The 10565-nt window shown below is 34.7% G+C and overlaps 1 non-coding gene across 1 annotated transcript; it reads right to left on the bottom strand.

The window, feature by feature from the left end:
* Window positions 1-3814: 3814 nt before the first annotated feature.
* LOC120097242 (small nucleolar RNA SNORA17) lies at window positions 3815-3946 on the bottom strand. The gene has a single exon (XR_005494470.1). It is a non-coding gene; the product is annotated as a small nucleolar RNA SNORA17 (small nucleolar RNA).
* Window positions 3947-10565: the final 6619 nt, after the last annotated feature.

The raw sequence follows: 10565 nt of genomic DNA, 5'->3' as shown, positions 1-10565 counted from the left end.
AATTAGATGCTTAATTAGATGCTTGCTGAAATAAGAGTTTCCTTAGTAATGGTATTTCTTCACAGCAGTTGAACAACTGAGACAGAAGTTATCATCAAGGACTGGAGTATTGGAGTGATAGACCTGACCAAAATGTTTGTTTTAGTAACACTGAAGATAATGACTTTGGACTAGAAAAGCAACTGGACATTTTAAATGGAAATTAATAAGCCATCCTATGAAAGAATTTAGTGCCAATGTTGAAGTGGACAGCAGGGGTTTAGAGGTTTCAAAGGGAAAGTATATTAGTAAGTGAAAGAGATGTATATTTTTCTCCAGAGATGTATATCAATGTATCTTCCCAAGAAAAAACTCAACCTGTGGCTAACAGTTAGAAAATTCGTCATTCATTTCTTAAGGTAACTAAATGTTTGCCTTTGGTGTTACTTTTATTTTTATTTACAGATTATTTGTGACAAAGCAAATAATCAATGATTACATTAAATAAGTTTATATAGTTATCAAGAGAAAAATCATCTAACAGGAAATCCTATCAAGAATCTATCCAACACAACGTACATAGTACATTCAACAAATTTTACAGAAAAAATTATGTGAAATCAAATGTAAGCCTTTAAAGAAATTCAAATATGTTGCACTGAAATATACTCACACTTAGTCATGTGTATATATGTAGAAAGATAGATGATGAATAGATGACTTATAAATTGATACAGATGATAGATGATGGATAGATGGATGGTAAATAGAAAGATAGATGATTGATAGATCCATAAGAATACAGAGAGACAGAAAAAACAGTAATAAAGATCATATGTTTGGAGAAAATATGTAAGAACATGTGATGAGTTTATGTTAACATAGATTAAAATAGATTTTATAAGTTTGCTTTCTCAGTTATCTGAACCTATAGGTGTGGTTATTGATATAAGGACAGTTTATCGTAAAGCAAATGATATAAAAATTGCTTTATCACATTTAATATGTGTGTTCAATCTATTAGGAGAATTGGCATAAAATAAAATGTCCAACTCAGAATTTTAAGAATTGATAGGTTATCTTATGAAACAAATAGAAAATATTATTTCTCTTTCAGTGTGTTAAACTCTCTAAAACAATTTCTGGTAAGTGAATCCATAATTACTGTTGAGTGTTCCATATGTTGCCTGACATTTAAAAATAAATTATAGGTTCTTTATGATTTCCACATAATGCATCCAAGTTAAAATCATTTCCCCCACCATCACTATTGTAACCTCCCACCCAACAGACCACCCAACAGATAAATAAATCTCATTGTGGAAGCTGTAGCGTATTTCTTACGATGCTCTTTTGTCCACACTTTTTTTTCTTTGCAGTGGTTCCATTGTCTGGCCGAAGGCCTCTGGCTTTTGCTACCCTATCAATATTGGAACATCAGTGGGACTCCTCTAGGATATCTTGTTTGTCTTGTGTCACGGAAATCCTGTAGTTTTGGATCTGTAGGGTACACATCTCCAGGCATTCCACCAAAACTTTATTTTTCCCCTTATCCCTTAATATTCCCTAAGACAAAGTTTTCTTTTATACCCCCTAAGATAAAGTTTTTTATGTAAGAAAATGATTACCTCATAACCACAAGTTACATATTCTCTAAAAACAATCACTCCATATATATTCTTCAGAAACAAATTAGAATAATTACAAAAAGGGAAATTACAAAGAGGTAATTGATTATGTATTTTTTGAAATGCATTCCTAACTAAATGAACATTTCCCATCTATCTTTTTTCTCCACAAGTTCATTCAAAACCCAAAGCAATAATTCTTTTGTCATAATGAAAGTTTATAGTAAAGACAGTATATAGTATTAAGTCGTTTTCTATGCTTAGCCGATGATAATTTGTAATTACTAAGAAAGAGATAATCATCTATCTTACATTTTGTTTTGAAGTCTTGATCAGTTAACCTGGCTAATCATCTTTTCTTTATCTTTACATACCCAATGAACTTACCTACTCTTTCTTCGTGACCTTGCTTTCCATGGTGCACATTGATACCTTTGACCACATCCCTAGATCTTAAGATACATGAACTAAGGCCCAATAAAGAATGTTTTCTTTGATCATTAATTGTCTCAAGCCTAATTTTCTTGCAAAAAAATTACATGCTAATAATGTATGAACTTTCACTGTACCCATTTTAACCTATGCAGTTCTTGTTATCCTATGAGAAAAGGGCACATTATATTCTTCATTCTAATCTTAAACTTTTAATCAACTTCCTAAAATAACTTTCCCAAATTGTTGAAATCAAATGAACATTCTAAAAGTTCTTAAATCAGATCAGGAATTTCATGAAAACATAAATCATTTCAACAGCATTATCTCAAGATCATTTATCTTCATGTTGATTTCAGGAATCTTCTCCAACAGAGAAGGCTATCACTTCAGTAGTAATAACACCAGACTATAGGTAATGAAGGTCTCCCCAGGCTCGATAACATCAGGCCAGAATATGAGGAATATAGTAACAAAATACATGAGAAGGCACAGTAGTAGCAAAAAGCAATCCCAGAACAAAGCCTTTCCAGCATACACCCATCACAGCTGAGCCAAACGTTGGCCAACTTAAGGAAACTCACTCGCTCACTGCAGATCTTTCTGCATGGCATCAATTGACCAGGGGGTCCTCAGGCTGTGGGCTCCCCCAATCTCATGCCCTCAGGGTCAGCTTAACAACGACCCCCTTCCTCATACCCCTGTCATTCAGGGACAGTTTAGCTGAGGTATAGGGCCTGCTCTCCTAACTATTGCAACTGGTGAAGAACATGGTCAATCCCTCATCTGTTGCCAAAGGCAAGGATAAAAGGGAGGATACGGGATCTCTCCCTCTCCAATGCCTTCACATAGTAGACTAGAACTATTTCCTGGTCTTCCACATTCAAAACCTTGGGCCTAGCTTACCATAATCTCCACATCCAGGGTCAGCTCTACTATGCTGCTCAGGTGATGTGCAAGACATGCTCTGTTGAGTCCTGTAGCTGGTGAGGCAGGGACAGTTCTCTTGTTTTATGATCACATGGCCAGGTCTTGTACCTGCTGCAGGTGGTGCGGGACTAGGGAGAAGAAAAGGGTAGGGTAATTCCCCTTTATCCATGTCACCAGATGGGAGAGAGGTGACGTAGTGCCAGCTCTCTTATGGCTGTGTCTTTAGGGCTTACTTATCAAAACCTCCTGCAATGTTCCAGCCACTTTACAAATACTTTAGCTGTTAGGAACAGAGTCATCTCTCTGCTTTTATGCCTTCTGGATCAGCATTTTCTGGATGCTCGGGAGGGCAGTCAATTCTGCACAGCCCTCATATATAAACATGACCCATGGAGCAGTCCACACAAGGACTTTAGTGGATCTCTGTTGCTGCAGGGTCATAGGCCCATATGTGGTCTCTCAGTGGCCAGGACCACGACCTTGGTTCTAGTGGTACTACTGGCTATTCATATGAGGCTGTTCCTCAATACCCTTGAATTTCAAGTTCTGCCTCTCTTCATCATGACCACATTCTTTTGTTACTTATTCTCTTCCATTTCTGCACCACTTATTTTCTTCTCTTAGCTGTGCTTAAGGTATCTTAGTGTCTGTAGTTGTCTCAAAAGTGGACTCAATTGTCCTATGCCCTGCTCATGCATTATGGTGCAGTACAGGAATCATCTTAAGCATGATCTCCCACCCCAACCCCAGGCTGTGCAGCCCCCTGTCAGGACCCCATGGTATAGGTCTGGTGGTCATCTCAGGCTAGGCTCTTGTCTGGAACCTATGGTTCATGTTTTTGATATAATGTTAGGCTAATAATCATACAGATATTTATAGAACAGAACACTGAGCATAGAAATAACCCGTTTCCTCTCTACCGCCAACTGTCACACATGTGACACAGCATCCACATCTGTAACACCTCTAAGGGCAATCTGCTTATCTTAAATAAATCTTAGTTTATAAATTTGCTACAGGTAAACAATAAAAGCTAATAACAGTTATAAAAATTGGTCTTATGAAATTATTTAAATGATATAACTTACAGTTTTTGGAAGTCTCAATTAATAATTTTGGATTGTTTGTGACAGTGGTCAATTAAATCTGTGGTTAAGGATAATTTGTGCACTGACCGTAACATACACACTTGAGTTGCGTGGTGTTTGTTTCAATTTTGTCACATTTCAGTATGGTGCCTACCCATAGAAGAATGAGGACTGTTCTTCAGTGTAAGTAACAGAGGTGATAAAACAGTCTCCAACTGGATCTTTCAGTAATGCTCATTTAGAGATACAACATAGATAATGGCAAGTCCTATCTACACAACCTAAGCCAATTTGTTAGAACTTATTGAGGCCAAATCACTAGTGAATAAAGCCACCCTTTGATTATATAATATGGAAATCATCAAGTCAATTGAGCTGTGACTTAACTCCAATATTAAATAACCAGATTTGATAAGGTCAGTTCCTGTATGGATTGATGTGGGTTACTAAGAAATCAATAGCAAAAGAATTATTGAGTGAGTTAATGACTAATCAATGATGTTAGCCAAGATAAAGAACGTTGAGTAGCTCTGAGTGAAACTGGAAAAGTTCCAGATGCACATGATTAACATCATGCAGTTGCAATGTAATTTGACCAAAATGTTAACTAATATTTCTTAATACCAGCCACCACCCACTTAATTGCTAGAAATATTCAATGTCACAGTATATGTGTTGTAATTATAAAGCTATTACAATAAACTCCAGCCATAATTCTAAGATTTTTACATATAGAAAAATAAAGACTATATGCTTTCTTGATTTCACTGAAAAATTATTTCAATTATGCAGATCAACATATATTACCCTTACTTTAGCCAATTGTTATCTTAGCAAGAAAGTCTTAAACCAAAGGTTTCATTTTTACATTAAAACTTTATGGCTTTTCTATTGTTACAGATTTTCTATGAGATTTTTATATCACTTCTAATGAAAACCAGCATCTCTGACTTATACATCTCTTTTCCAGAAACATATGCTTCCTAATTTTGAAGGGTATTATAGATGTCAATATTATTTTAAAAAACTATTAAAAAATTTTCAATTTCTGTGATAATAAAGACAATAGTTTAACTATATTCAATATAATAGTTCCAATAATTCAAAATATTAAAAGTGTAAATTAGCTGTATTAAATGTTCCTTAATGCAACAAGACATTTGAAAATATAGGACCTTTCACACCAGATGTACCAGTGAGCTTTATCATTAAAAAAGTTAAGGAATTTGGAAGAAATGGTAATATTACCTTAACTTTGATAATTGCCTTTTCAAATTCCTTAACTTTTTTATGATAAAATTCATTAGGAATGTGATATCTATCTCAGAACAACTTATGCTATAGAAAGCCAGTTCAGTATCCACACAAGTGTACAAGACTTCTACATTATTAAAAGTCTCAGTCACAGTAATTTTTGTGTACAGAGATTGTTCTCAATAAACTAGAGACTAGTCTGCAATGATTATGCCATAGATACTGAAAAAGACTTAAACTCAGTCACACAAATTGGTCCCACAGAGATTGGTACATAGAGTAAGTTTGTTTGGATTACAATGGTAAGCAGCCCCATTCAAAGAAGGCAAAATTTGATGCATTCAGATTCAAGAAGAAAGAGAAACCACATCATCACCACACCAAGGAGATGGCTGAAAAAGATTTCAATCTTCATTAAAAAGGATGTTGACTGGCCAAAAAGAGGATTTCTGAGTGCTACTTGCATATTCAGTATCCATTTAAAGGTCAGTGCTAATTTGACACATGTAGTAAGAATATCAAATCAATAGAATAAATTGCATGAAAAAAGAAAAATATCAAAACAGTAGTAGATGTATATAGACATAAAGAAAAAAAAAAAGACCATGATTCTAAATTCCAAAGAACTCAGAGAAATATAAAAGCAACAAAAGCTATGCATATTTACAATATAAAGAACTAAAATAAATGCTAAAACTAGACAGTTACATGAAATGATAAGAAAATATTTCTCATATTTATAAAAAGAAATAGAAACCTCAAAACAAATGGAATTCAGATGCTCCACTATACATGGTCAGGAAATACTACTTGATGTCATTCTTTTGCTGTTTATAGAGGAAGAATAGCAGGAGGAGGAGGAGATGAAGAAGGAGAAGAAGAAGAAGAAGAAGAAGAAGAAGAAGAAGAAGAAGAAGAAGAAGAAGAAGAAGAAGAAGAAGAAGAAGAAGAAGAAGAAGAGAGGAGGAGAGAGGTGAAGTAGTGAGAAAAATAAGGAAGAGGAGGAGGATAAGGATGATGATGAGGAGGGAATAGGCCATACTGAAACAACCAGAAAAAAATGAACAAACAGGAAACAGGGAATCTCTTTCAATAAAAATTTAAAATGTGAATACAGTCTAGTTAATAATTAAAAATGGGGGACAAAGAGTACAGGATGTAAAATAGTTAAAGATTAAATGTAAAATATGTGAATTCTTGTTTTACATTTTATCAGATGGGAACAGATAAAGCTAAAAAAATGACTTCAGTAGAAACCACACAAAGAAATGAAATGACAAAACAAATAAACCAAACAAAAAATATAGATCTCTTTTCTCCAAGAAGTATAGCTCACAGGAAATAATGTATAGAAATAGATTTGAAATTTTGAAAATCCTTAGATATTTAATAAAAGATGTAATAAAATAGATATCAATTCTCATAGAGGTATAGCAATTTTAAAATCTAACTTAGTTATGTATACTGTATTAGATATCATAAATGGGAATACTCATCGATGATAAGCAAAACTTATAAATATATATTCACCATATCTTATATCTCCTAATTTAATACAGTAACTATGACAAACCTTAAAATTCCTAATCTACAATAGTGGTTATCCCCAATATCCCTTTCTCATTTATTGGCATTATAATGAAAAGTTCAACAAAGAAACTAATTATACAGTAATAAATATGGATTTAATGGTTATCATTAGAATATTTTATTTAACAGTAAGAAAACTATACCCCAAATGCTAGAAGCAAACTCCTATAGGTAATAAACATTTCTGGCAAAGTACATGAATATAAAATTAATTCACAAAAATCAGTAGCAACCTTAGATACAAATGACAGAGGAAGAACTTAGGGAAACAGCACCCTTCAAAATGGCCATAAATAATATAAAACATCATGGGATAACTCTAAGCAGGTGAAACACTTTTATGAACTCTTCAAGTTTTGAAGAAAGAGAATAAAGAAGATACCAGAAGGTAGAAAGATCTCCCATTCCCATGGATCAGTAGGATGAGCATAATAAAAAATGGCCATTTTACCAAAGCAATCTACAGATTCAATGCAGTGTCAATCAAAGTTTGAAATAGGTTATAGACGTTGAAAGGACAGTGCTCAACTTTATATGGGAAAAAAATAAAACAATCTGGAACAATAAAAGAAATTCTGGAGGTATCACTCTATCTGATTTCATGCTGTACCAGAAAGCTATCGTACTAAAATCCACCCAAATATCAGCATAAAACCAGATATACTGATCAAAGCAATTTAATCAGAGACACGGAAATAAATTGACATACCTATGGACAGTGGATTTTTGATAAAGGAGACAGAAAGACACAATTAAAGATGGTGCTGCTCTATCTGGATAATTGCCAGTAGAAGAATGCAAATAGATTCATATTTATTACTCTGCACAAATCATACTTTTAATTGGATCAAAGAAAACACCTTAAAATCGGTTATAATGAACCTCATAGAAAAGAAACTCAGGAATAGATATGAATACATTTTCATGGAAAAAAACTTCCTGAACAGAACACCAAATATAGCCTAGACACCAAGATCAGTAATAACTAAATGGCACCACAGGAAACTGAAAGGTTTTGTAAGGCAAAGAACAATATCAATATGACAAAAGATAAGGCCACAAAATTGGAAAATATTTTCACTAACTCTATAGCCAATAGATGGTTAAGGTTCAAAATATATAAATAGCTCAAGAAATTAAATATAGAGAAAAAATAATCCAATTAAAAAATTGGGTACAGAGAATGCTTATTAAATGTTCAACATCCTTAGGCATGCAAGAAATGAAAATCCAAACTGCCTTGAGATTGCATCTTACAGAATGGCTGATATATGATAGTGATAGCTTATGTTGGCAAGCATGTAGAATAAGGGGAAACGCTCGTCCATTGTTTGAGCAAGTCTGTATAACCTCTATAAAAATTACTATGACAGTCCCCCAGAAAACTAAGAAAAATATTGCTCATGATCCAGATATAACACATTTGGTCATATACCCAAATGACGCTCTATACTAACACAACATCCTTGCTCAATAATGTTCATTGCAGCTTTATTCATACTAGCCAGAAACAAGAAACCATCCAGATATCTGTCAATTGAAGATAAGGAAAAAGGTGCAAAACAACACAATAGAATAGTATGCAGCTATTAAAAACAAAGACATCTAGAAATATGAAGACAAATGGATGGAACTAGAAATAAAGTATCTTAAGTGAGGTTAGCCAGACCAGAAAGATAACAATGGTCTTTGTTATATGTACTTACTTATAAGTGGATATGATCTCTTATGTGAAGGGTAAATATACTGCAAACTACAGACCCAGAGAGACTAACTAACAAGGATGACTCTAGTGGGGCAACTTTGATCTCCCCGACAATGGAAATAGAATAGATGCTGCTGATAGATTACTAGAGTGTGAAGATGGGAACAAGGTGGATGAGGTTGGATGAGGGTAGGGAGAGGACTGAGTAAGAAACTGGAATTGTGGAGCATGTAGAAGCCAGGGTGATGTGGAAACCTAGTGAAGTGCAAACTCTGTGGAATCTATGAGGGTGACCTCAGCAATGACTCCTCCTAGTCATGAAGGCTCTGAAGCTTGAACTGCCTATTTTCTCTATCAAGGCAAGGGTTCCAGTGGAGAACTGATACACCAAGCCAAAACAATCTGTCCTGCATTAAGATTTGCTGAGTTAATGGTGCCTCAGAACTTGTAGGAGTGGCCCACCAATCACTGATTGAAATTCAGACTCATACTATGAGATGGCTATTGTAGAGAATTCTTCCTTAATAGCCAGGAAGCTGAAACTGGTTGGGCCAGAAACATAGGACAGAAACAATTGACAAAAACAAAATAAAGAAACAAAGAAACACATACACACACACACACACACACACACACACACACACACACACACACACACACTGCAAAACCAGAAACACAACAACAACATAAAGGGGCAATGAAATGATTATGAAATGATTCTTAATGGTAATCGGTTATATTGCCTAGTCCAATTTACATCAGAAAGGCTTCTCCTAGCAGCTGATTAGAGCAGATATAGAGATCTACAGAATATATTAGGTGAATCTTGGGGAATAAGGAATAAATGGCCTTAGGAGCCAGGGATTTGAAGTCATGAAGAGACTATGGGCTTGTAGTGGCTGGCAGAGACTGAAGAGGCAAACAAAGATCCTGTATGGGCGTGAGTTAAGTCCTCTGTATGTGTGTTGTGGTTTTATAGCACTTGGAGTTTTTATGGGACCCTTAATGGTGAGAATGACATTTTGCCTGCTCTTAGAATCTTTTCCCTTATGCTGGGTTGCTTCACCTAACCTTTATAAGAGGGTTTTGAGCCTAGTCATATTACATCCTGGTATGCTGTGTTTGGATGATATCCTTGGGGAGCCTGCTCTTTTTTGAAGGAATGGATCTGCATCAGGGGAGAAGAGAGGTCAGTGGGAAAGCCATGAAGAATGTAGTGAGGAGAAGCTACGTTTGTGATGTATTGTGTGATTAATAAATAAAAAGAGTAACATGGAAAAAAGACAATCTTCAAAGAACTAGAAAATTAGTGCCAAAATTCTTAAGTAAACAAAAATAAAAAGACATTCAACAAGAAATCGAAAACTAAGCAAAGTAACTATATGTGTAATTCATTTGTATCTGATCTGAGTCACACACTTCCAGGTCCAGAGCGACAGACACTGTGTTGCAGGCACAAAGACAGACAACTGTCAAATATGAACATTAGAGGACTAGGAAACAATTCTGCCAATCTGCTCCCACATAAGTTTGATTTAAGTCTACAAGACCCATACAGGTAAACAATACCTTCTTGTAAAAATAATCACAAGACATTTGATGGGAGCCATTTCTCACCTGAAATGCTTCTTTTCTCAAATATGTTAGACTGACTACCAAGATTAGCCATCACAGATACAAATAAAATTAATATTTTTAAAGTAATCGGGGACTGGAGGCATGACACAGTGGTAAGAGCACTTGAATCTCTTAGGGAGGACATGGATTCACTTCCAGTAACCAAATAGTGAATTAGTGAAACTCTAATACTCTAGTTCCTGATGATGAAATGCCCTCTTTTGGTTTATGCCTGTAAAATGTACATTCATGCAGAAAGGAAAACAATCATACACAAAAAGTATAAAATAAATATAATACTTTTAAAAGGATAATTTAACAAACCATCAATAAGAAAAAGAA

The sequence above is a fragment of the Rattus norvegicus genome, chromosome 15 (assembly GCF_036323735.1).
Source record: "Rattus norvegicus strain BN/NHsdMcwi chromosome 15, GRCr8, whole genome shotgun sequence".
NCBI lineage: Eukaryota > Metazoa > Chordata > Mammalia > Rodentia > Muridae > Rattus > Rattus norvegicus.
The sequence above is the reverse complement of the archived record's forward strand: the minus strand, read 5'-3'. Positions and strand labels throughout refer to the sequence as shown.